Here is a 27,225-nt window from a genome sequence, read left to right on the forward strand (position 1 = left end):
GCCAAGTGCAAAGTCCTAAACCTGAGTTGTGTAATCTGCGGTTTCTATATAGGATGGGGAATGATGTGACCAAGAACAGCCCTGCAGAGACTGACTTGAGGTGCTGGTGGATGAGAAGCTCAAAATGAGCAGGCAGCGTGCTCTCACAGACCAGAAACCAACCATGTGCTGGACTGCATCAAAAGAAATGCGGCCAGCAGGACGAGGGAGGGGATTCTCCCCCTCTACTCTGTTCTCATGAGACCCCATCTGGAGTATTGTGTCCAGATCTGCTATCCTCAAAATAAGAAGGATATGGAACTGTTGGAGCAGGTGCAGAGGAGAGCTACAAGGACGATCAGTGTGCTGGAGCACCTCTGTTATGAAGACAGGTTGCGAGACAGGCTTGTTCATCTTGGAGAAGAGAAGGCTTTGGGGAGACCTTCAAGCAACCTTCCATTACCTGAAGGGAGCATACAAGAAAGTTGAGGAGGGAGTTTTTACAAGGGCCTGTAGCCATAGGTCAAGGGGGAAAGGTTTAAATTGGAAAGGGGAAGATTTAGGTTAGACTTTAGGAAGAAATTCTTCATGATGAGGGTGGAGAAGCTCTAGAACAGGTTACCCAGGGAGGCTGTGGCAGCCCCATCCCTGGGGGTGTGCAAGGCCAGGTTGGAAGGGGCCTTGAGCAGCCTGTTCTAGTGAGATGTCCCTCCCCATCGTAGGGGATTTGGATATATATACACACACACACAATGTCAACTATATTTACAATTTAAACCTTTTTTTTTCGTATTTGACTCCTACCAATAGAAAAACATCATATTTTCATATCAAAGCAGTAAAGAAATCCTAGGAAGAATACTGGGAGTTTATTCCTTGGAGGAAGAATGAATGGACGAAGAAAATTATGAAGTCAAGTAAAATGAATAGATATTTTAAATCATAAAGATTTAGTTTTCCACCCTGGACCAGATAGTAAAGGCACTACAAACAAAAACTGGGACAGTTTATATCTCTGTAAAGAAAATAAAAGGAAAATAGAAACACATTTTATTAACTCATCCAGATGGCTCATGGGCCTTGGCCTAAGGCATATCATAACATTACAAACTGAACCCAGATCTGCAAAGGTGCTCTGTACCAGCAGCATCCTTGGGTGCTAATAAGACCATGTGCTAGTGCAGAGATAGGAATATGTGCATACTCACAGATTTGGAGCCATATGCTCAAGTTCTTTTTGTTTTGTTTTGTTTTCCCCCAAAGAGCACAATTTTTCCCTCCCTTGTACTCAGCCATTTTTACTGACATAAGTGGCTTATTCTCTGCTCTGATCTCTCCTTCCAGTTTCAGACCCTTTCTTCTCGAGGTGTCACAGAAATGCAAAGGTTAAGTCCCCTCCCTAGGCAGAGAGGCGCTAGAGATACTTGAAAGCTGTCAACAATTTCAATAGGAATCTTCCTTTCACAGTGAAGGACCCTGCATGTCAAAGCAAGCTGTTCGGCAGCTTGGATTCAGCCTACTTGATCCAGTCTGTTTACCTCTTAGGATCGCTTGCAGGGTGGGTGTTTGCTCTGCACTTAACGTTGGCCTCAAGTTAAAATGTTACCAGTCTGGTAGTGCAGGTGTGTAATTCATTTGATTGTTACACGAAAGATAACACCAAAACGCTCAGTGTTAAGTGTGATTCTGTCAGGTTAAGATGCCCTGCTTCTCGATATGGCTTATTTTGATTCCTACACCAGCTTTTTCAAATAATTATCGCCACTTCTACTAAGCGGGAGCTCAATTATTTATGGAAACCACCGTATTGTAGACAATCTCTTTCTTATTTTACTGTTGTGTTTAATCCAAAGGGTTTTAGACACTGATTTAGTGCAAAAATATTCAAGTTCATTATGTGAATAATTATGTTTCATTTTCAGAACTCACAGCATAAATATTTTCTTGAATAATAATCCTCAGCAAGATACACACCAAAGGTGATATTCTATTGCCGTACTGTTGTCAGATGAGGCATTATGTTTTTTTTTCAAAAATAAGAATCTACTTGCACAGCAGACTAATAAAATAAATTGCTACGTTATTTAGATTTTGTATTTTGAATTACTACAAAACAATCATAGAATTGCTAAAGCTGGAAAACACCTCTATAATCATTAAATCCAACCATCAACACAACACCATCATGCCTGCCAAACCATGTTCTGAAGCACCAGGTCTACATGTTTTTTGAACACCTCCAAGAACCACTTCCCTGAGCAGCCTGTTCCAATGTTTCACCATTCTTTCAGTAAAGAAATATTTTCTGATACCCACTCTAAACTTCCCCTGGCAGAACAGGAGGCCGTTTCCTCTATCCTATTATTTGCTACTTGGGAGAAGAGACCGGCACCCACCAAGTAATCTTCCTTGAATTTTAGTGATGTCATCTACCATACTTCACTGTTGTAATACTAACACCTCCATGAACTACCTTCTTCATTACAATTTTATCATCAACCAGTAAAACCATATGATACATTAATTTAAGCACAAATCATTTTTGCTTAATGGTAAATGGTGCTGGCAAAGGAGGAGCCTTCCTTTCTAACACTCTACACAGTCTGATGAATCAACAGAGCTTAGCTCCTTTTGTGTTATATATTTTCTTTGTTGACTTGGGCAAGTCAGTCGAGTTTGGACCCATGTCCATATCACATGTCAGGTTTACGTATCAGACGTAAAGTAAGCGATGGGTGCCATTACCAACAGTGGAGACCTGAAGCTCAACGCATTTGCCTCATTTGTCCAGAATCATTTCAGATGTCTTAAAATATCTACCTCAGGTGTTTCCATGGTTTGGTGGATATAAATAGGTTCAAGGGAACTAGATTTTTCTGTAACCTTTCCTTAGCAGCCACACAGAAGTTGTGACCCTCCTCCGACCTCTTTGCACAGTTTGTTTCATAAGTGTTTTTAAGGTAAATCTTCCCCAGAAATTGTGGGTATATATGTAGTTTCTATTAGAGTAATACAGGACATTCTTTTCTGACTGTTCCCCTCCATTACACCTCTGGGACACTAGGAAGTATTAGATGATAAAGATGAAAGTCAAGTTCCCTTTCCATTGTTTCCTGTCCTCCTCCCCGTATCCCCTCACACCACCTCAAATATCACAGTGTCTGATTTAATTTTCCACAGTGGCATTTATACCATATAATACTGTCCCAGTGCTCAACGTACAATGAAGAAGGTGAGGAAGGAGAGTTATGACACTTTAGAAGGAGCTTTAAATCACCCAGTTAGCTGAGGAAAAAGTAGCCAAGAGTTTCCCAATGGTGTTTCTATATACTGGGCAAGTAAGAAGTCTCAAATTCTCCCTCTCAAAAGCTTTCCTCTGTATTTGAAGGAGACACTTCTGCTCGCAGGGAAGCCCGAGTTCAGAGCTTTCTTCTGCAAGTAGACAGCTCTGATCTTTCCTTCAAACAATTGAACAAGATACCCATCTCTCTTTCAAAGCATGTCAGGGAGAAAGAAACAGAACAGCTCATGTGTTAAGAGACTCTCAAAGTGAGAAGGAGGAGTCCTAGACTCAGTCTCAGCTTCTGTCCGTGTCTACTTGTTCTTGGAGATATATGTTCCTGGTAGCTGCTTAATTGTTCTAAGCAGAAACGTTTTCCACACATTAGAAAAGAAATTCTTGGCCTAGAGGAGCCTAAAAGTTACAGCATTCTCCCATCAGAGAAAAAAAAAGAAGTTTCTGGGTCATGTTCCAATACAGTTAGTGTTTCACATGCAAGAGTCATGGGATAAAGAAACACATTGGAATGTTAGTGCTACAAGACTTTTGGACTATTGCAATTCATAAAGCACTTTAAAATGGAAAAAATACACTTGCTAGGAAAAAAAAAAAAGAATGATTTAGCTAGAAGAGCTCTAAATTATGAATTGAGAGACTTGCATCTGTCTCTAACAAAGGAGATCCAGGGTAAAGAGTACTCCGATAGTGATGGTGATATTCTTCCTTCAGTTCTGTTCTGACGAGAAACACAAACATAAAGCCAAGCCACAGTGAATCATAAATCATAAATTCACATAGTCAGTTGAGTGCTCTGACTAAGAAGTTGATAGAATAAAGCACAAATAAGGCTCAATCCCCTATGCAAGCAGTCTCAGCTGCATTTCAGCCTGTTTTACTCCCTAGCAGTGTGTTCTCTGAGCAAGAATAAGAGATGACTCAAGGCACATCCCTAGCCTCATACCAGAGCTACCTCAAACAGAATATTTAGGATATTTAGAATATTCATTCTGAGTGAGAATAGTGATTATGTTCTTGCAGTACACGGTAGTGTTCCGTCTGCCTAGAAACAGAATTCCTTGGTTGTGTTATATGCTCTATGCTGATAACAGATGGTGGCAATTTTATCTGTAGCCTCAGTTGAATAGTCTCATGTTTTGGAGAAAAAGTTCTTTAGTGTTATTTCTGCAAACCACAAAGTCGTGAAGAATTTTTTTTTTCCAAGCTGAATGGAATATACATTTTTTCTGCCTAAAAAATTCTATGCTGTATTAATGTAGAACTCAATAAACCTTTTCTGACAGCTATGATGATTTTTTTTTTACTTAAGCCATCATTTATTAACTGAATGAATCTGGCCAGCTTAAATGACATTCTTTTGATATTTTTTACATGTGTTCTAGTCTCTTTTTTAATATGTATCCTAGGAGATAGTGGTAATCCATAAGATTTTCAAAAGTCAAATCATGTTATATATATCACATGGGAAACATTTATGGTAGATGGCATGATAGAAAATGAACCTTGTTAGAGCATCACATTAGGTAATTACAGTTTGAAATATGTACGGTATTATCCCCCATAGATGATTAAGCCACTTTTAAGGGGTGATAGGTGTTATTAATTGACCTGTTCACTGAACTCTAGAAGATGTTTGGGAACGTGCATATACCACAAATCATGATTCTATGTCGTTAATCTTCTCCTTCGTGACTCAGTAGAAATGGAAATCAAAAGGCAAAAGGCTAACAGACAACCAGTTATTTTATAGGCTCACAGATATATTACAATATATACAATTTTTTAGGTCATATATCAAAAACTGACCTTTCTCTGTGTTTTCTGCCACATATAACTGTTTCTCCCTTCCCATTTCTGTTTTGTTTGCTGCAGCTGCAGTATCATGTCTTGGTTATGTTCCTCACTAGCATTCCATCTCTCCATCTCTCCATTTCAGGTCTCCCCTCCCTTTAACTCTTTTCATCCTTCTTTGTGTTGTGTTTTCGTTTCATTCCACCTGTGGCATATGCCACATAAAGCTAACTGTGTTGGTTTACCCGGAGCACTCTGATTTCCAAACACTTTTCACCTGGCACTTCTCAAAGTGCAAAGCAATGAGGGGAAGTGCAAAAGAGTAAATAATGTACACACACACACAAGAGGATGGAGGCATTTGTCAGCTCAAGAAGTGTGATACAGGGTGTCCGTATGCTCCCCTGTGTGCTGTTAATTTCTTAATGCATATCTTTCTACGTGCACTTTCAGAAACAAAGTATAACCACTCAAATGTATAATAGATAAGGGAAAGACAGCAGACTGAAACTAATTGAGCTATTCCTCCAACAGAAATGCAGGAGGAGTTATTAATATTCTTCCTAGAGGCTTTGGATGTGCTCCAGTATGTGATGAGAGATCTGCACCTGTGTTCTTTGTTAATGTCTAAGTATACTTTGTTGTGGTGTCAGGACACAGACTTTTGTTCTGTTTATTCTGCTAATGGAATTTTGCTTCATCAAGTAATGTTCAGCATGAGTTCTTCTAAAATATGCCTGTATGGTTAAGCTACTGTAATGATGAGTTAAAGACTTGACTGAACACTGAGTGTTGCTTATGAAATAATCATGACTTTGAGATGATGGATAGACTTGATTCCCTGAATTTCCAGCTGAGATTTTCAGCAGGAGCTTCATTAGACCGACATGGGATGAGCCTGTTGTGATCCAGACACAAATGAATATGAAAAACTGTTCTAGCTTCAAGCTTTCAGGTATGAATAATTTAGATTGCCTGATTGCTCCCCAAACTAACATCTTCATTCCTGTTTTGATGGCAGAGAGGCATGGAATTGTCATATTGTTGTACCAAGTTTAAATAACTTCAAGAAACTTTCCCATGTAATCAGAAAAACCCAAATTTTTATGTTTTGAAGATGAGCAAAGCTGTATAATTGTGCTAGGGGAAAATGTGTTAGTCTGAAGATTGATTCTTCTCTGCAAATCATAGGATAGGGGGTTGATTTGCATAGATATGAGAGGATTGGCTACTGAACCCTCCAAATTTTTGCAGTACACGGAAGACATGCAGAAGAGCTTAAAGTCAGTAGCATGGCTTTAGCCAATATTCTGAAGATTAAGAACACAAATTCAGGGACCTTTGACAGATCTGAGTCTCAAATATACCTTAGACAATTGATACTATGTAAGGTAGTGTTCTGCAGATCCCAAATCCTTCCATTAACCTTGGCTGTAAACAGTTGAGAATCTAGAAGGCAACAGAGAGTGTAAAGCCCTGGAAATTCCTCTCCTCTCCACACTCCACTGCCCAGTGCAAGGTTTATCTTGACTCACAAAATACATTAGTGTGTTCAGCCATGCCTTCTACCATACCATCTTCAGCAGCATTTACATATTTTACTCTAAATACTAGTATTTGTCACAGGTAATATAAATATATATTTTTTAAAGAAAACTGGTTTATAACAGAGTATAATTTAACAATATATGTGCATTAAAGGACTTGCTTAATAAGCATAACAGATTTTTATGCATTGGTTTATAAGCTCATGGCAGAAGTCCTACCAAATGGCTATCTAAAAACATTCTAGCCAGCAAGATTCCCTAAGAAGGTAAAATGTAAAACTCATCTGTTTTCCCAAATGTGTGCTACAGCACAATCATACACAGAACTAAAAGAAACCAAGATTCTTCCTGCAGACTATTGCCCTGCTGATGAGCAAGTCACGATTTATTCTTGTTTAGCTGCTCTTCAGGATCGTCAGCCATGAAGATTTAAGGGGTACAGAAAATATATGCCAGCGTTTCACCACCCACAGCTTAAAAGCTTCCACTTTGTGTCTCCTCTGCATCTTCCTTACTTGAAAACATTTGAAATTCTTTGACCTACTCGTAACAAAAAGCAAATCTTATTTAAAAACACATCTAAAGCAGAAATTGTTGTCTGTGCTACCGGTAGTATTTCCAGCTCTCTGTTTCTTATTTCACCTTCCTTACCTAATGATTCCTTAGTACAAAATAAACAACTTGCCCTCAGCAGCTAGGGCTTCCCTAGGAACTTTCCCTTTGCTGGTGGGCTGGGGTCAGCCTCCTCTCTCTTTTACAAAGACAAGAAGATGAAAATACCATCTACTTCCAATTTTTTACTACTGGTATCATCCTGAGGACAGGTATGCTGATATTTCATAGCCTTTTGCTCTCCCAGTCCGGATATTTCACTAAGGCAAAATTGGTAACATTCTGAGTTTGGGAAAAAACAGCAGTTCCAAACTTTTGCCTCATAATGGGCAAAAATCATACAATTTTAAGAGAGAAACTGACTGTTAAACCCCTCAGTCATGTGCAATACATGCTATAAAATTACATAATTCTTCATACATTGAAGAAACTAATTTATTTTATTTTGTTAAGATATTTTTCTACATTTGAAGCCATTCAAATATAGAGACCTGTCCTTTCAGTCTGTAGTGAGATATGCTCACTGACAGGGCAGAAAACTAACCCCTTCCTTGCCCACACCACCTCAGATGTTGCTCCACAACAGATTTGAGGCTCTCAACCTGGAAGATAGACCAGAGTAAAACATGGAGGAAGGTGCACCCATATCAGGGCTGGGTCAGAGACCAAAACAATGTAAAAGCTCCATTGCAACGACTGCCACAAGGACTGACAGGAGAGGCACAGTTGTAGGAGACTCAATTGAAGGGGACAGAGGGTCTGATGTGTCGAGCAGACCCCACTCACATGGAAGTCTGCTGCCTCCCAGGAGCCCGGGTAAGGGAAGGAACCAAGAAACTCCCCAACCTCTTGAGAACAACTGACTATTATCCATTACTATTGCTCCATGTGGGAGTTGATGAAGCAACTGTAAGAAGCCCAAGGGAGATTAAAAGTGATTTTAAGGCCTTGGGATGGCTACTGAGGGAATCAGGGGCCCAGGTGATCTTTCTTCCCTCCTCCCAGTAACAGGTGGTGACATGGAACAGCTCAGATGGGTCCAGTCTCTTAATACATGGCTCCGTGGCAGGTATTACAACAATAACTTTGGGGTTTTTGATAACGGAATGGCTTACATGGCACCGGGGTTACGGGCTTCCAAAGGGAGCCACCTTTCTCAGAGTGGGAGGAGGATCTTTGCTGGGGAACTTGTGGGGTTTGTAGATAGGGCTTTAAAATAGATACGAAAGGGGAGGGGGATAACACCAAGGTAGCCCTTAACTAAAGGTGGAAGGACGGGTGTCCGGAGTCAGATGTTAGGGAAGAGACTTCTCCAAAACACCTCATAAGTAAAAGAAGGTCCACTGGGAAGCTGATGCAATGGGCAGCCCAGCTGAACTGCCTTTACACTAATGCACGAAGCTTGGGTAACGAGCAGAAGGAGCTGGAAACTACTGTGTTAATTGAAAGCTATGATCTGGTTGCCATCACGGAAATACAGTGGGATGAGTCCCGTGACTGGAATGTGGCTATTGACAGCTAAAAGCTGTTCAGGAGAAACAGACCAGGAAGAAAGGGAGGAGGCATTGCCCTGTATCTCAGGAAAGGGATAGAATGTGAAGAGCTGTCGTTGAAGAGTAGCCATAAACAGGTTGAAAGCTTGTGGGTGAAAATTAAAGACAGAAGAACCAACAGGAACCTTGTGGTTGGTGTATACTACAGGCCACCTGATCAAGGAGACACAACTGATGAAGCCTTCTTTCAGGAGGCTTCGTGCTCACAGCTCTCATCTTACTCGGGGACTCCAACTACCCAGATATATGCTGGAAAAGTAGCACAACAAGCTGTGCGCAATCCAGGAGACTCCTGGAGTGCATTGAAGATAATTTCTTAGTCCAGCTGATAAAGACCTCCACCCAAGGAAAAGCAATACTGGACCTTATGGTCACCAATACAAGCAAACTCATCAGTGACGTTAGGATCAGTGGCAGCCTGGGCTGCAGTGATCATGCACCGATGGAGTTCAAGGTCCAGAGGGATATGGGACAGGTGAGGAGTATAGTCAGGACACTAAATTTCAGGAAAACTGACTTCTAGCTCTTCAAGGAACTACTCGGTAGGACTCTCTGGGACATGATCCTCTGAGACAAAGGAGCAGAACAGAGCCGGAAAATATTTAAGGAAGCTTTCCACAGGGCGCAAGAGTGCTCAGTCCCCGTATGTAGAAAATCAGGCAGGAAAAGGAAGAGACCGGCATGACTGAGTTGAGACCTGCTGGTTAAAATGAAAAAGAAGAAGGAACTGCCCAGGCAGTGCAGGCAGGGACAGGGAACCTGGGATGTGTATAGAGAGGCTGCCCGGTTGTGTAAGGATGAGGTCAGGAAGGCCAAGGAGCAGCTGGAGCTGAACTTGGCAAGGGAAGTAAAAACCAACCAGAAGGGCTTTTACAGGTACATCAATCAAAAGAGGAAGATCAAAGAGAACGTACCCCCACTGATGACTGGAAATGGGGATCACGTATCTACAGATGAGGAAAAGGCTGAGGTACGCAACAACATTTTTGCCTCAGTCTTGACTGATAACTTTGCTCCATATGCACATCCAGAGGGACCTGGACAGTCTGGAGAAGTGGGGCTGTGAGAACCTTACGTGGTTCAACAAGGCCAAGTATGAAATCTTGCATCTGGGTCGGGGCAGTCATTGTTTTCAGTACACGATGGTGGATGATGTGATTGAGAGCAGCCCTGCAGAGAAGGACTTGGGGGTGCTGGTCAATGAGAAGCTCGACATGCACCAGCAATGTGCGCTTGCAGCCCAGAAGGCCAACCATGTCCTGGGCTGCATCAAAAGAAGAGTGGCCAGCAGGGCAAGGGAAGTGATTCTGCCCTTCTATTCCTCTCTGGTGAGACCTCATCTGGAATACTGTGTCCAGTTCTGGAATCCTCAATGTAAGAGGTACGTGGAGCTGTTGGAATGGGTCCAGAGGAGAGCTACAAAATGATCGGAGGGCTGGAGAACCTTCCCTACAAGAACAGTCTGAGAGAGTTTGGGTTGTTCAGCCTGGAGAAGAGAAGGGTCCGAGGAGATCTTATAATGACTTTCCAGTACCTGCAGGGGGCTACAGGAAAGCAGAAGAAGAGCTATTCATAAAGGCTTGTGGGGATAGGACCAGAGGAAATGGGTATAAACTGGAGAGGGGCAGATTTAGACTGGACATTAGGAAGAATTTCTTCACCGTGAGAGTTGTGAGACACTGGCACAGGTTGCCCAGGGAGGCCATGGCTGCCCCATCACTGGAGGTGTTCAAGGCCAGGGTGGATGGAGCCTTGGACAGCCTGAACAGGTGGGATGTCCCTGCCCATGGCAGGGGATTGGATTGGATGATTTTTAAGGTCACTTCCAACCCTTACTATACTGTAATACTATGATGCTATGTACAAATGGGTATGTGTGTCTCATACCTAATTTCAAATTCAGTATGTTTTAACTTTAGCTTTACTTCAATGTTTACACAAGCTAGTATTTTGAGAGGCACAAGACCATGTAATGTAAGCCTTGCAAAGGTTCAGACAAAGCTTTCCTAACAAACTGTAAATCATCACATAACTCTGACAGACCAAAAGGAGAAATTTTCCTGATGGGAAGCAGAAACAGAAGAAAAAGAGGTTTAAAACCAATGACATGCTTTGACACTTCCATAGAAAGTACAGCTGTGATTTTCTGCCTTGTCTCTTGCTTTCATTGCATGGAGTTGTATAACATGATTTACTTTACTCACAGATCTCTGAAGCCCTCCAAAGGAAATTAAATCCATAATTATTTTTATTTTATGTACAGAAAGACTTAGGGAAGTAAAAGTCAAATGACATATTCAGAAGTTCCATAGCAGGTAAATAGCTACATATGGAAGAAAAGGTGCATAAGTTCATAAGATATTCAACCTGAATCTCTCTTTCTTCAGCTTAAGCCTGTTGCCTCTTGTTCTCCTGATCTGCATTACCAATAAAAGTCTTAATCTTTGAATTTCAGTAGATTTAAAGTCACTTTTTATGGAAATTTCCATATAATAGATCTGAAAGCACACTGCATTTGTAATTCTAACGTGGGATCTACCGAGCATATAAAAAGGAGAAAAGCCCTAGCTTCTGAAGAGCATTTTCAAGGACAACACACAAGATGAGAAGGTCAGAGCTGGGACCAGACTCGGATCATGTTACAGTTAGGATAGCAGCTAAAATGAGTTTGGATGCTCACTCCCTGCAATTTTGGCATCACCTCATCTTGTCGTGAAAGATATATAAAAGATGGATAAGAGAGCTCCTACTACTGCCCAACATAGTTAGTGGTTAGGAATAAAGTTATTCTGAAACTTCTCCTGATGAGAAAATGGCAGATTCTGTCACAGCTCCTACTTCATGAGACTCAGGGATGCCTATGGGTGAGGACAGACAAAAGATAGGTGTGAGTCTGAGGAGAAAGCCAGAAACATAGGTTGCAGGTAGTTTTAATAGGATTGTTCTCTATTGGCCTTGCAGAGGTTCAAAAAGCTGGAAAAGAGCCGAGAGGAAAGAGGAAATTAATGAAAACTGCAAATGAATGAGGAAGAAAGGGACAATGGCGGAGAAACACAACAGGAAAACATCAGAAGGCAGGCAAGGCTTTCAGACACTTAAGCCTTTGCCTCCTTTGTGGTCTCACTCTGCACACATTGTGATGGATTCTAAGCACCAGTGCCAGAATAACAGCCTTCCTGATGAGAACTAAAAAGAAATCACTTTCTTTTCTTATATATATTTGGTCTTCTTCTAATGTTTCAGTCCTTTTGTCCATCACCTTCTTCCTCAGTGGAATGACTCTACAAACTGTGCTGTGATGATATTTAGAATGAAGACAGCGTCAATAAAGAGTACACATAATATTTTTCATTGAGAATGCCAAACCGATATGATCCTCACACCACACAGGATGGAGTCCTTTATATTTGAAAACAGGGTTTGTCTGCTTCTCTACTTACCTAGTACCTCACCCTCTACAAGTCTGGCATTTTTGTCTTATCTTTGTAAGAAATCGCTTCTTGGGTGGTCAGATCTTCTTCTGATCTATTCTGACCTTGGGTGGTCAGATATTCTTCTGTGAAGTTATGGCATAATAAAGTATGGACATTTCCTGGTTGATTAAAAAGTAATCTATTTTGTGTTCATTTATTTGTTAATGTTGGGGTTTTGTTGTAATCCAAGTTGGTTGAAATATTTTAATCTAACTTTTCCAAAAGGTGTTTCTCTGGGATAGAATAATCAAAATCTAAATTGGAAATCTTTTAGAAATATAAATGGTAAATGATAGAAATCGTGCATATTGACATGTAATGATTTCAAAGGGTTTAGAAGCACTTTTTAATTTCAGATTATTTAGACTTTCAGTAGAAATCTGACTAATGTCAGTGTGCAGCATAAGGGAGGCAAGATAGGCAGGAAGAAATATTTTCCTTGGAGTAATATTATAGCCAGGAAAAAATGAGCCAGTTAGCAGGCACACAAGCCCTCTTTCAGGGCTAACAATAGAAGCAGACTCCTTCAGGTTCAGTGATTACTGTCTTATTCATTTCTAAGCAACTTGACCACTTTTTCATTCCAAAACTTGAAAATTCTAAGCTGGAAAGTTTTTGGGATAGTATGTTTTCATTGTAATATGTTGTCACAACCCAGTATATTTCAAAGTCTTGCTTTCTATAATGCTAAAAATAATATAGACCTCACTCTTTGTCTCTTAATTTTGAACATAAATTAATTCTCATCAAAAGGGGAAAAGGGAAAGACTGATTGCAAATAGCTGAAATGATGAGTGCACTGCACAGGTCAACAAGGCGGGGGAAGGCAATAAAAAGTTTGTTTATTCTGCTACTAATTAAAAATTAAATTTGTTCTTAATATGAGCCGGTACATTTACAAGTTAAGGAAAAAAATAGTTAACAAGCCTATCTGAACATGACATGTTGTAGTGCGTTTTCTATGAGTATAGAGCTGCAACGTGTAGATGTTTACATATCACTTGAAAAGAAAATCTAAAGCTTCAGTTGCAGGAGTCTTGCATGGTGCATTGAAATGATTACTGCCGAAACAGGCTCCTCAGTGCAGTTAAGCAGAAAAACATTTAAAGGCCTTTGTTGCCTTAAAATGGCAGTGAAATGCAAGTACTTGAGTGAGAGGATCCCGATGCTAAAACAGAACTGGAAGCAATCCAGCCAAGCGTTACACCTGAGATATTCAGATGTGTACCTGGTCTTGCAGATCACTGAAGTTGCCTGTCGCTTCTACTGCTGCCCCAAAAGGGCACACTTGAATTTTCTTTGCACCATGTGTTACTCAGGTTCTGAAATATGAGGAATTCTTTCATTGCCAATAGGATTGGTAAATCAGAAGATTAAATGAATGAAAATAGGACTCTTTTATCTATGAAACAACTTACGATTGCATTACTTAATAGTAGAACATAATTAGGATTGCTAGAACAGACCTGAGGGTAGATTTGCTTCCAGGCTTAAGAGTGCCTCAAAATTTTACATTCCTCTCTACTACTCTTGAAAACTCAGCCTATAAGTCTCAAGTGAACGATTGTGTTCCTCTCGCTCTGGACTTGTTCTGTCCTAGAGCATTGGGTTGAGTTGAAAATGTCATCTCATATTGTATTGCTCCACTGAGCATTCAAAAGATCCAAAACAGAGAAGTCTCTGTGTCTACACCTAATATGTTGAATAATGATTTCACTACATGTTCCCTGTAGTGGGAGAGTGATAATAACAGGTTTTATATCTAAACAAGAAAGGAAGTAGAAGCAATCTTAGCTTGAAGTACTGTTGTAGGAATAAAAAGGAAGGATGGGCTCTCCTATCATCACAGTGAGAATGCTAAACTTTAGCTTTACCACCCTAAGAGCACTATAGACAAGAAATTACCTCCCAAAAATCAACCTTGAGACCTGTTCTGAAAAGCCTACTTCCTAATGAAAATCATTTTCTGAGTAAATGCAACCATTTTGCAAGACTCTGATGATTTCAATAAAATTCTTAGCAAGGAGAAGAATTAGAAGATAAAATTTATTTTATTGTGGTTTTGATTGGAAATTTAAAATAAGTATTTTCATCTGACAGGAAGAAGCACCACTGGGGTAGAAGATATGACATGAATAAAACTTTTCTTTTCAGCAGTCTTGATTATTGTTTTCCTCAGAATTTTCAGGATTTCCTATGAAATAATATTTTGGTTCATTTATTGAGATTGTGCAATAAGAAGAATATATATGGATTTCAGAACCAGCTATCTCAATACAAAATACAGTACAGCTAGGTTGTTTGATATATAAACATGGACCATTACTGCACTGTAAAAGGTATTGATCAGCGTTAGACACTAAGCAGGGTTACATATGGATTCAAGAAAATGTGTTCTTCCCATTTTGAAGGACTAAAATTTCTGTTCTCTGTGCTGTGAATATATCTTTGCACTGAATCCACAGTTATGCACATTACAAAACAAAATTGATAGATCTGTAAGAGAATTTAAAAAGCTCAAAATCTGGAACAGATTTATCACAGAAATTAATAGTCCCAGCCATTTCTAATAAAATATACCTCTAATGTACTTTGCTTTTCAGAAAAGGCATACGCTCAAACGCGTGCTCACATATGTGTTCTCCATATTAAAAGCACAGGGGTTTGAAGTGAAAGAATGATTAAAAATTGAGTGTCCAGATATCCAGCCTGCAAATTATTTCTCAACTAGTCTGTTCCCCCTGGTTAATATATCCCACCTAACAGCACGTCTTCTGGAGTGATGCATGAGGAGAAAAGAAAGAATATTGAATAAAGTAAGACTTTCTATACTGTGACAGCTGACTCTGTGGAGTATTTCCTTTTGCTTGGGGATTTCGTGCATTCAGCTGCAGTCAGCCCTCTTCCTGTCTCGCCCTGCTAATGCACTCCCACATTCCGATGCAGTGCTTGTGGTGGACGTTATCAGTTTGTCTGAAGATTTTATTATTTCACTTTGTGTTTGCGTGTGTCTGGTTCTTAGGAAGTTTTGTACTGGCATTTCCCCATCTAGAGACTCCGCTGCAGCATGTTGTGAGAAACCCAGGAGGTGTGCAGCCACTCACATTCCTGCCCCCAGAACTACAGACGTTCAGCTTCCTCGACGGTAGAAACTGTAACCTCTTGGGGTCACCCAACATGTGAAGGCTTTGTTGAAGGAGAGGCAATTTCTGATGTCAAGATCTGCCTCAGCAGAGTGGGCACGAGCAAACTCATTGCATGCAACCACCAGAGCTTTCCGTAAACCTGTTGTTAAAAATGTGTGCAACACAAAGTCCTTCCACCTTACTAAGCAGTCCAAAAAGATAAGGGACTTTGATGGGAGCCATAAAAGATACTGTAAGATCCTTTCTGTTGAGACCTCATAATTTCCTAATTTTTATGTCCTGGGCTCTTCCTCCACAGTTTCACTAATCAATCATTAATGTAGTGTTGTGTGGAGGTCCTGGTAACCATTTGACCTGCTCTCATCAACTTTGCCCCTTCATGAAACTGCTCACTTCCCTGTGATTTGTGTGGATCAATACAGCAGAGAGGTCACAAGAGCACTAAAGAGAGATGCCCATCAGAGGGACGCCAAAAGAAAAAGAAAGTTTGACAGCATCAGGATCAGTCAGGGGCTGTTCTAGAGAACATGTCAGCTGTGATTAATGGAATATTGTGCATTGTTGTCATTTGGAAAACAATTTAGAACCTTTTAGATCACTGCATGGAGAAATTGAGTTTAGGCTCTTTTGTTGTCTCGAATTTTTTCAGTTACACCGTCCAGAGCGGGTTAAGCAAACTCTTTCTTTGCAAAAAAATGCCTGATGGTATCATGGCTGAGTAAAATGCTCTTAACTGCTTTGGGGTGAGGAATAGCATGAAATTTGCACAACTCTACTCCTCGCCTCCATCAAGCAGCGATTAGGTGGGCTATTGAAAAGTGATATTCATGGAGGAACGCTCTCAAATATTGGTATGAATGCTATGAAATCGAAAGGCGACTTTTCACAAGCGGAGGTATTGGTTTTGATCACTTCCTTATCTGAGCCTTACCAATACCCAAACCCAACAGGAGACTTCAGTGATGTGACAGTGACCTCTGCAACTTCCAGTATCCTCAGAGGAATTCCTCAAATACAGATGGAGGCCGTGGGAAGAGCTGAGCCATGGTAAATTGGACTGTCCATAAATCACTCAAAGAATGTGTCAGCTAGACTGCGGTTTTATCCTTACTGTAGCAGCAGTTTTCAAACTGGAAGGGAGTTCCTTTGAAAAAGCTGAGGAGGAATGTGTTACCAAAGTCCTTTTTGGAGCTGAAAGAGAAAGATAGTGAGAGAAGAGCCGTGCCACTTCTTCAAAGTCTTTTCAGCACTACTCTGTTCTCCTAATGTTCATTTTTTCTCCTAGGGAAAGGAATTCTCAGAATTTGACTGTGCCTTGGTTGGTAACAGAGACAGGCTGAGACTATCCACTGGCACCATCCCAGTGAATATGCCTTCCTGCTACTTATTCAGCAGTTGTGATTCGGATCCCTTTGCTACTAGAGGAAAAAGTCTGGAAAACTCAGATGACTTTTCCAGTTAGACTACGATAAATTACATTTTTTGATTGAAAGAAAGAATAGTGGAAATTTCCATAGGAATGTGGACAAAAGTTTCATGTCTGCCATGCTCTCCTAACATATGAATAATGGTAAATCAGTGTTACATAGACAGTGTTAGCTAAGGGACATTCACACTCTTATATCCATGAGTAATTTCTCTGATGCTGAGACTTGCAAAATTTGGGAGGTAATGGCTTTTCTGAGCAAAGTTATCTTCCTTTCCATCTGACCTGTGAAATTCAGTCATTTTCTCCTCTTACTCTGGAAAGTTGCTAAGGTGGCATTCCCTGAAACTTCTTAGTTTAGATCGAAAATAGCAGAAAGGTTTTGTCTATTGTGTGCAAGAGGTGTACTTCATTGCAATGTTAGCTTGTAAAAGTAGCTCTGGCAACCTTGCTGTAAGTATCATACCTTCTCTTCTTTTTCCCAATAAGGGTAGCTCCTGGTTGCCATTCCTGGTCTCTCATGAGTGGCAGAATAGTATCTCTAAAAAATTGTACCTCTCTGAAAACACTGTGTTGCTCATAAGTGGTAGGACAGATTTACTTTTGTTAGTGAAGTAGCACGGAATTTCCTCTTGACACAGACATCTCAGAGTGGATAGAGAAACCCTGAAGAGGTGTTGTCCTTAAGTCTACAGAGACGTATATTCAGTTGGTGTTCATATCATCTATGTAATTTTAATCTCATTTTTTTACAGCATATTGTTTTTCAAAGTGATCTGCAAAAAATGATAGCATAATAGTCCTCACTATAGTGTGGGAGGCGGGGATAAAAACGCACGGTGAGCTGCTCAAAGTAATGATACAGGATAATGGCTACATCATGAGATGTCTGCTCTTGCCCTCAGGCCACATGCTTCTCACCAGCTAAAGATTGGTTCCAATATGTAGCACCATGTCCATGTTCTACCTGCCTAACCCTTCCTTACAGGTTTGTCAAACTAAGATTTGGTACAGTTTAGATCAAAACAATCCAGTTATAGATATTAGTTTTTATTTGGCTGTTGATTGTCGCTTTAGTTTAGTGCTACTTTGAACAATTTCCTGGCACTCAAAATGACGGCTGTATTCAAATATCCATTAATTAAGCTATGCAACTTTTTCAGTATATTTGCATGTAATGATATCTCTTTGCTGCATTTGAAAGAGGCTCTTTAGGTTCCTTGCTGTTACGTCAGATCTCCAATTAGTAGAGTTTTCCATAGCTATGAACTTTCCTATCAAGCAATTTGTGCTCTGAGATTGGAGTATGTAGTCTTAGACACAGGCAGAAAGTTTTGATCCACATCAGAATCCCAACTAATCTCATCTGATCATCCTGAATATAATGACTGCATCTGCGGTATATTCACCTCAAATCCAGTTATATATATACATAGCATTTATTCCCCACGCTAAAACTGTAACACTACTGAGATTCTGCCGAAGATGTGGGTGGTAGTATATCAGGTACGTGAGGTAAATGTCAGATTAGCTGACAGTTGCATGCAGTTTAACACATTTAATACACTAATTTAGATTTAATGTGCATATCAGAGGATTATAATATTGGCACAGGAAATTGTTTGTCAGAAGAAGATATACAGATACACAGAACTATTCTGACTAGCCTCTGATCAAAGAAGCATAACAGATTTGGGTTTAAAAGGCAAGAATTACTGATGTTTTGAAGTTTTGTCTGCACTAGAAATCAGTCTTTCCAATTCTGGCTAATTTTTTAGTTTTCCTAAAAGTGATGTAGATTGGTAAAGCAAAGCAATGCTGCAAGAACAGAACTGCTCCACAGGTCTGCACGTTACATCGCTGCTGAGAGGTTTGTCCAAGCTGTGTCACAGTGGTGTACTCTGCTCAACAAAAATGTGACTGGGAGCTTTGCCACATTCTTCCATCAGCAGTTACTGCTGACAGTAAATAAAGTGAGGCTGGTAGTTTCAGCAGCCACAGTAGAATGAACGAGGGAGGAATGAAGTGTTGTTTTAAGCTTCAGTCACATTACCAATATTTATTCTTGTACGTTCTTTTTCTTTGCTATTTTGTTGCCTTCCGTCCTTCCTCATCCCACTGAGCCTCTAAGTATTGCACACAAGATTTTACCCTCTCTTTTTCCCATGCTCTGATCGACACAATTTACTGCTGTCCATCCTTACCTTGTTTCACAAACCTCACTGTTGTCTTGATTATGATCATTGTAAGACGGAGATGGGACCTGACAGGAAAAGGCTCGCTCAGGAGTTGCCAAAATGAGACCCTTGCCATAGGGACAAAAATATTTCTGCCTTTTGCAATCATTCCTAGTTTTCCTCAAGGATGTTTCCTTACACATGAGGACTCACCTTCCCAGAAGTTCTCAAGTCCCCACAAGAAAACAATTAAAAGCCTTTCATCATTACAGAACATAGACCACCATTTCTTACCAGTTTTCAGTCAAAATTGGGGTCAGTTATTGTTTGTGCTGTGACTCAAGTCAGAGCCAAAGCCCAGGTGTTTCAAGCAGTTGACCTGGTAGGCTGTCATCATAGTTTGGGGTGCACCACTGAACTTCTATGATTTCTTGCACCCAGGACAGAAAGATGAACCTTGAGTTTGTCCTAAAGTTTCAGAAGCTGGCTGTTGTTCTGGGTATAGATATCTCTTGTTTACATTTAACCCAAATTTCTCTTAAAACATTTTGTTCTGCCTTTGAGAAATAAGAAAAGTATAGTTCTTTGAACAAAATTCCTCAGGCAAAGCATAATTTGGAGCACTAATGTAAAATATTTAGGGTAGGTCAGCTACCCTAATATTAGGTTTTAGGCTATAAATTTCATTCTGAATCTCTCTTTTTTTTTTTTTTTAATCTAAAATCTCAAAATTCTTAAGCAGGAACATGAAGGACTGCTTTGGTTTTTCTGTCTGTTAGACTTTTAATTTCTTTGGAAAGGAGAACAGTTACAGAAGGTGAAAGAACATAAATAAGGCATAGAAAGGTGAGGGGGCTGTCTCAAGATCGTGCAGAAGACTGATACTTGGGCTCGCAGAAAGCCTTTGGACTCAAATGCATTCTCCTTTATTAGACTGCTCTGATGCTAAAATTTTCCCCTTCATCAGGCTCCATAATTGGCATTTCTGACCTAGAAGTTTAATCAAAACCAGCTTCCACAGGCATTTTGATTTAATGAAGTGAAGAGCTGATAGGAACATCATCAACCCTCTAACAGAATGAAAACTCTCTGTTAAAGAACAAGGTGATTTAAGCTGAGTTCTGCAAGCAGCAATACAACACAGAATATCTAAAATCTGTCTTTTGCAATAAATTTGTTTCTAAAGAACCATCATTAACGTTTTGAAAACTACTCCACGTATTCTCTCCCTCTTTGGCAGTATCTCAGTGTTCTTTATGGGAGTTGCTTGGTCAAACCTCTTGTTTTCCCTCTAGCGGAAACTCATGTTACTTACCTCTAAAACAGAGAAGACACTGGGAAAAGAGCTTGGAGACAATGCCCCACTACTTTGCCCACTTTCCTAGCTAGTGTCAGGTTTTGTATGTTTCTGTTCATTGATCTAGATCCACAGCAAGAGTAATCTCCATTGATTTCAGTGAAGCTGTCATGGTTTTGCCAACAGGAAATAAGATTTCACTGCTTTTGGTATGCAGATTTTTTCTGCACAGGAAAAAGAAAATATTGAAAGCAAAACACTGCTTGCTTTCTTGCACTGGCTGTTCATGGTTTTCTTTCAAAGACTTTCAGACCTGAATGTCATCAGCTGAAGCAAAAATTTTCTCTAAAATCCAAGATGACAAATAGTTAAAACAAAGCTAAAATACATCCCTCTGATTGCTGTTACTTTTAGGGTTTAATTCAATTTTAACACTGACTGACTGATACAGAAATTAGAATAACACAGATGTAGGATGGAAGATGTGAAAATGCATACATTTTTGCACTTTTCCTCTGTGATATGTACCTCTGAGAAGTTAGAGCACTTGTGTTTGGGGACTGGACTGGTCAATACAACAATCTATGATATAACTAGGCATTGTATTCTCAAAACTGAACTGTTATCCCTTCTAGGACTCCAGGCTGTTCAGGCCCTTGAACTGTGATAGGCCACAAACACCTTAACTGTTTGGCTTTTTCCTCTCTACGTTGCATTGTTTTGCCTGTTTAGAGTGTAAGGTGGAGGATTTTCTTTCCCAATGCATGCATGAGATCTTAATATCTCTTCAAGGACTGATACACAGAACTGAATGAGAGATTCTAAATACATTTAGAGAAATCCATTGTGACCTTTGTTATCTGTTGTGTCCCCCACCACCCATGTTGCTACAGTTATTTCTTTTGCTGCTCACTGCATTGCCCGTAGAGCTCAGAGCAACTCTTCTGATTCCCTTCTTGACACACTTAATCCCTGGCCTCACTTCTCTGCAGCTTTCTTCTTTCTATTTTAAGTCAGGGTATGGAGGCGAAGTGGGGGAGGGACAGGAAAATCATACAGTCTAACTTGTATAATTTTATGTTTTTACTGCTTGGAATGTATGATTCATGCTCTTCCAATTTTTATCTTTTTTTTTTTTTTTCCTAGAGAGACTAGTTTCAATGATCACAAACCACTGCAATTAGGGAGGGAGCAGGTCCTTGCTAGCTCTCAGCATTCTCAGCCAAATCTCCCTCCAATTGTTTAGATTACTTTTCAGTTGTATAATGTTCCTAGGTAGTCTGGAGGAAGGAAAATGGGGGCCCCAGAGTCCAAGTGTCTACAGCAGTCTGGGGGAAGTTTTTTTTTGAAGTGAAATTGCCTTTCCCCAAAGTTTGCCCCTGCCACTGGCCAGCATTGGAGCATTTTCTATGGCACAGAAGAGGAAAAGAGGGTTTTTTTCCAAACTTCTAAGACAATTCCTCTCTGGACTAATTGAGCTTTGCTCCAAATGAACTAAATTCTCTGACAGCTGCCTTTGGGGGTTCTCCAGCTTTCTAATTATTCCCCCAAAAATAAGACATTAAAAACAATCCTGAGATTTCCCTGAATCTCTCAGTTCAGGATTTAACTTCCTTTTCTTACCACAAAATAAGCTAAATCCTGGGCCTTCAAACATAGGAAGCTATCCTTGGTTATCCAGACTAGGAATTTTATGGGACCTAATCACAGAATCATAGAATCAAAGAATGGTTTGGGTTGGAAGGGACCTTAAAAATCATCCAGTTCCAACCCCCTTGCCATGGGCAGGGACATCCCACTGGATCAGGCTGCTCCAAGCCCCATCCAACCTGGCCTTGAACACCTCCAGGGATGGGGCAGCCACAGCTTCCCTGGGCAACCTGGGCCAGGGCCTCACCACCATCGCTGTGAAAAATTTTTTCCTAAAGTCTAGTCAAAATCTTTGCCCCTCCAATTTAAAGCCATCCGCCCTCATCCTATCACTCCAAGCCCTTGTAAAACGCGCCTCCTCAGCTTTCTTTTAGGTTCCCTGCAGGTACGGGAAGGTACTAGATATGTCCACTGTCATTCTAAACAGTCTGAGCCAAACTGGTACATAAACATAAAAACTTAGATATATTATTTTTCAGAATAGATACTCATGGTCACTGCACTCTGCTTATACTTTATTCAGAATTGCCTTTATGCCTGGAGACCCTAATCAATATGAAAATGTTGGATTCAAGAAGGACAGAATGACATCTGTCTCTAGATCTGCAGTTGTCTGAAAATTCTTTCCTTTGAATTGTGCCTTATAAATCCCCACAAGCGCTCCATATTACCTGCAGTTCTGCTTTGTGTCCTTCCTTAGGAGGGCAGGATTCTTGCAGGGGTTCTGGCACAAAAGAAAACAAACCAAAAAAAAAAAAAAAAAAAGGAAAGGAAGAAAAGATCAAGAGCCTTTTCTCTCAGGAATTATTTTATCCTGCAACATTCTCTTTCCAAAGGGGAATAAGCTTTTGTTTTCCTCAGGAAATGCAGGCTATCTTCACTTTCCAAGTTTTGTTCTTCCTACTTTCCTGAAAGTGCTTTAACATCATTAGAATTTTACTCTGTGGATTTCTTGCTTAATATTTCCTGTGAACTACTTTTTACAAAAACGTCAACTGGTTTCAGATTTCTCCCTTCTCTCCCAGACATGTACATGAAAACGCTTTTCCTTCTTCTACTGCTCTGTGTGACCCCAGTCTAAAAGGTGCTGGACATTCCTTATATTTCGATATATGCTGCATGATAATTTGACCCAATCCACACTTGGGTTTTGCCAGGTGCATTCCCCTGCTTACCACTCTAGCCAATCTTTTTAATCCCTCTGGTGTGCCAGATGTTCCCTGCATTGCGTTCTCCCTGGGTGGATTTTAAGGCAGAGCTCTCTTTCTTCCCAGGCTCGGCCGCAGCTGTGATCTGATAGAGCTGCCTCTCCCCACTGCTGTGAGCTTTAATCAGGTTCTAAAGTTTCATTATCAGAGTGATCCATTCTGGAAGATATTTCACGCTCCCCAAGCCCCAGGCAAGTACTAACAACCTTTTCTAATATTCTTTCTTTTTTATTTCCCCCCTTTCCTCATTTTTTTTTTTTCCTTTCTCTTTGATGATATTCTGCAGGTGCTTGAGTAAATACAAGGCTCCAAGGTCTGTATCTCCCTGGACTGCTGCAGTCTTTAGCTCTCAGACACTATTCCAGAAGCCATTCTGCTTTTCATGGCTGACAGCTGGTCTTTTTCAGGAGTCACTGGCGCATAGTCAGGGAACTCTGATCATACGCCTTGTAAGATTCTTAGTGGCTGACATCATTTGCCAAACACCAGCTTTCCTTGACAGCTTTTTCTGGTCTTTCCAGCTCAAAAGATATTTGGTTGTCAGGTATAAGCCCCCATGATATAACTTTGGGCTCCCTCATCACAAAAGTGGGTGCACGAGGATGAAGATGGAGAATGTAAAAATGATTTATATGTACATCACCCCCCTGAGATCTCCAATAGCTGGTATACGCCATGCTAATGGCTTGCATCATTAATGAATGCGTGCTAGTTAATGAAAATGTAGTGATGAGAACTGTAACTGACCCTATCACCACAATTATTGTCCATAACATTTAGCTTATAGTTATGGGAATGCATTAGGAAGTGTGACTGTTACTACATTTGTCTCAGAAGACAGAAGAAAATCATAACTCCTGCTTTATACACTGCCAAACAACACTGGTAGATGGTTATCTCCTAACCATTGCGATTTCAACCCGATGACCCTTGTATTAGGTCAACACTTAATGTCTCTTTCTTTTCACAATTGGAATCAGCAGTCTTCTAGTTAGAAACAGAGGCCATTTAGCATAGACAGTGCAGGGTCATTATTTCAAAGATGTCCTAAATTTAGTCCTTGTTGCTGTGATGACTCATCCAGTCATATCACACTGCAGGAAGTATCAAAAAAAGCACCAGAATAATGCAAAGTAATTCCCTACTCCTATAACATCTCTCTGGCTATGTGTTTTCCCCAGCTCCTTGGCCAAGAGACTCCAGCCTGGACTTCATTAAGTTCTTATGGTGCTTTATTTGCACCAAAATATTCAGTAATGCCTGTTCCAATACGAGTAGATAGGTGACAACCACACATCCCTCCCTAGTGAACCGTTGTAGACTAAGCACATGATGAGGGACAACTCGGTACACAAAACACAAGGGGGATGGATAAAAGTTTCCTGCTCACTCTACGATGCTTAGAGTTTAATAAGGGGACATCAGCTTGTCATGATGCAACATGTTCCCAAATCAGCTCTGATCAGAGCCACAGCATCTACCATCCATGTAGTGTCACAAAGTGCCACAAGAGCCCTGAAGACCCTCCAGCTATGTTCATGCATCATTGGGCAAAGTCTCATCTTAGTTATTCATAAAATATCATAGCACAACCATGGCCAGAGCTGCTAGTCCAGTCAGTGTTGTCTTGGGATCACTGAATAAGGCCTGGGGATCTCTGAGAAAGGATCTGTCTTGTGGGGAACAGAGTCAAACTGTGAGTAGACATCTAGCTTGCAGCACTTGGTGTATTTGTTCCAGATTTTACCAACAGACTAATTGCTGTTCGTCAATAGCATGCAAATAATTATTTAGGTTTTTTTTTTTCTTGAATGTGTTATAATTTTTTAAATGATTGCAAGGAGAAGAAAGCCATCAGGACATAGTTTACCTCATTCTGTGACAAGATCAGCCCAGAACCTGCTGGTGACACTGAAGAGTCATATGAGTGAGAAATTGTGGCCCCTATTTTTACATGATTTAGCTGGGGAATATTCTCCATCAAATATTAGCTGTGTAGTTTAATTTTCAAACTCAAACTAACTAAAACTGCTTTGAAGACAGTGATTATTACGAAATTACATTTAGGCATCTCTATTTCTGTGCAGTAAAACAAAACAATGTTCACCAGGTTATGTTTGTAGTAATCGGTAAAGGAAGAATAATGCTTCAGAAAAGGTTCTTCAGAACAATTACAATTGTAATTGCAATGAGTACAAGAAAAATTGTTGTTGAGGACAAAAAATTGAGTATAATTTTCTTATTAAAAAAAAAGCAAAGAAAAAGCATGTACGTTTTGTTGATTCAGCCAGCTTTAGCCACATCCAAGAAAAGGCTATTCACTGTTTAATCTCTAGGATGTTCCAATGCAACCACCTAAAAATAACAACCTGTTCCTGAAAGGAGAACATGAGCCCATAGCATCTGTGACCACTTCTCACCTAAATGTCACTGAAGACTCCTTAAGAAGTCAATTCTGGAAATTAAGGAAAAAAGGGAAAATAGAGTAACAAATTCAGTCCTAACAATTCTGACATTCTATCTCCTGCTGTGCTGCTGCCAACCAGCAGATTTGTTTTAAAGTTCCTTGTTATATTCCAGGTTAAAGTCGTAGGTGTGTGGCTTTAAATGAGATATCCTGGGTTGAGTAGGTTTATTTCCCCAGCAAGACAAGTATTGGTTAATCAAAGCTATTTGTATCTGCCAAATTCATAAAGTCATAGAGTGTTTTACATTGTAAAGAACCTCAGGAGTCCTCTAGCCCAACCTGCTTCTCATAGTAAGGACAACATTTGATTCAGCCCAGCTCCTCAGGGCTTTGTCCGGTTTGATCTTCAAAATTTCCAAGGACTGAGATTGCATAAACCCTTTGGGGAACTTTTTCCAGTGCTTCACTGTCCTTCTGCTGAGAAAAGTTTTATTTGTAACAAGTCAGAACCTTACCTGTTTATTTTTGTCATTGACCTGTATCCATGTATCCCATCTCCATGAAGACTCTGAGTCCATCTTGATCGATTCTTCTGTGGTTTTGGAATTAGTAGTTCAGTGTAGAAAGTGGTTAACTTCAGTATAAAGCATTTAATTGTTGCTAAGCAAAATGTTTTTATACTTTTATTGAAAAATGGCATATTATCAGTAAACAGATGAGAAAGAAAAGAAAATTATATAGTTTGGGTCATGTGAAACATATAATATAGACCAAAAGAGAATGTTTTGTTTGGCTGTTTTTCTATTGGCCACTAAATTGAAAAACTGTATATTCACAAATTTCTAGGTAAGCTCTATGTTTATGGTGATTTAGGAACTGCTGGTGGAAAATTGGTAGAAGTTATTTTCTGTTAGCTAAATAGAATAATTCAGCCTGTGATCTACAACTGTGAAGAGCTGTAATTTGGAAAACATGACATGTGATAGAACTGGATTATGGTACTATCTCGTTCAGTTGTATGACTTCACTATTTCTACAAGCCTCATCCTTTTAACCTGAATTTAATAGCACCAGGGACCATGAGGAACTTGGTTCTTCTCAAACTGAAGAATGCATGATGTTTCCATAGCTGAACCTCCAAATTACTGAACAAGGAGCAAAGTCCTTTCCTGCTTTGGACTGGAAAGTATTTTCATTTTACGTGTATAATGACAGAATGTATAGAACTTGTGTCTGGGTTTAGGGATGGAAAGTAAATTCAAATGTACTTTGAAGTTAGTTCTAGCAACACTGCAGAGGTCTCTCCTTCTCTAGCACTGCAAAATTGTGCTTCCTTTTCCTTATACCCTTCCAGGAAAAAGGGATAGTCATTTTTCCTACAAATATCTATTCGGATTATAAAATAGCCTATAGATTATTTCTTTTTCAGAGCTGGATTTTTCTGCTTGAGAAAGTCAGACAGAAACTACTGCCTGGGCAGTCCTTTAAGGACGACATTAGCCAATGACTTTGGAAAATGGTTAACCTAATGACATCATATGAATTTCCAAGAAGTTCTTGGAAAGAGGGCAAATGTTTGGACAACTTTTTTTTGGTTTTCAAGGGGCTAATATTTTCAGGTTCTGTAGCCAACAAAGTAGAAGTGAAGTGGCCTAAATTGT

Source organism: Cuculus canorus, chromosome Z (genome assembly GCF_017976375.1).
Source record: "Cuculus canorus isolate bCucCan1 chromosome Z, bCucCan1.pri, whole genome shotgun sequence".
In the NCBI taxonomy this organism is placed as follows: Eukaryota; Metazoa; Chordata; class Aves; order Cuculiformes; family Cuculidae; genus Cuculus; species Cuculus canorus.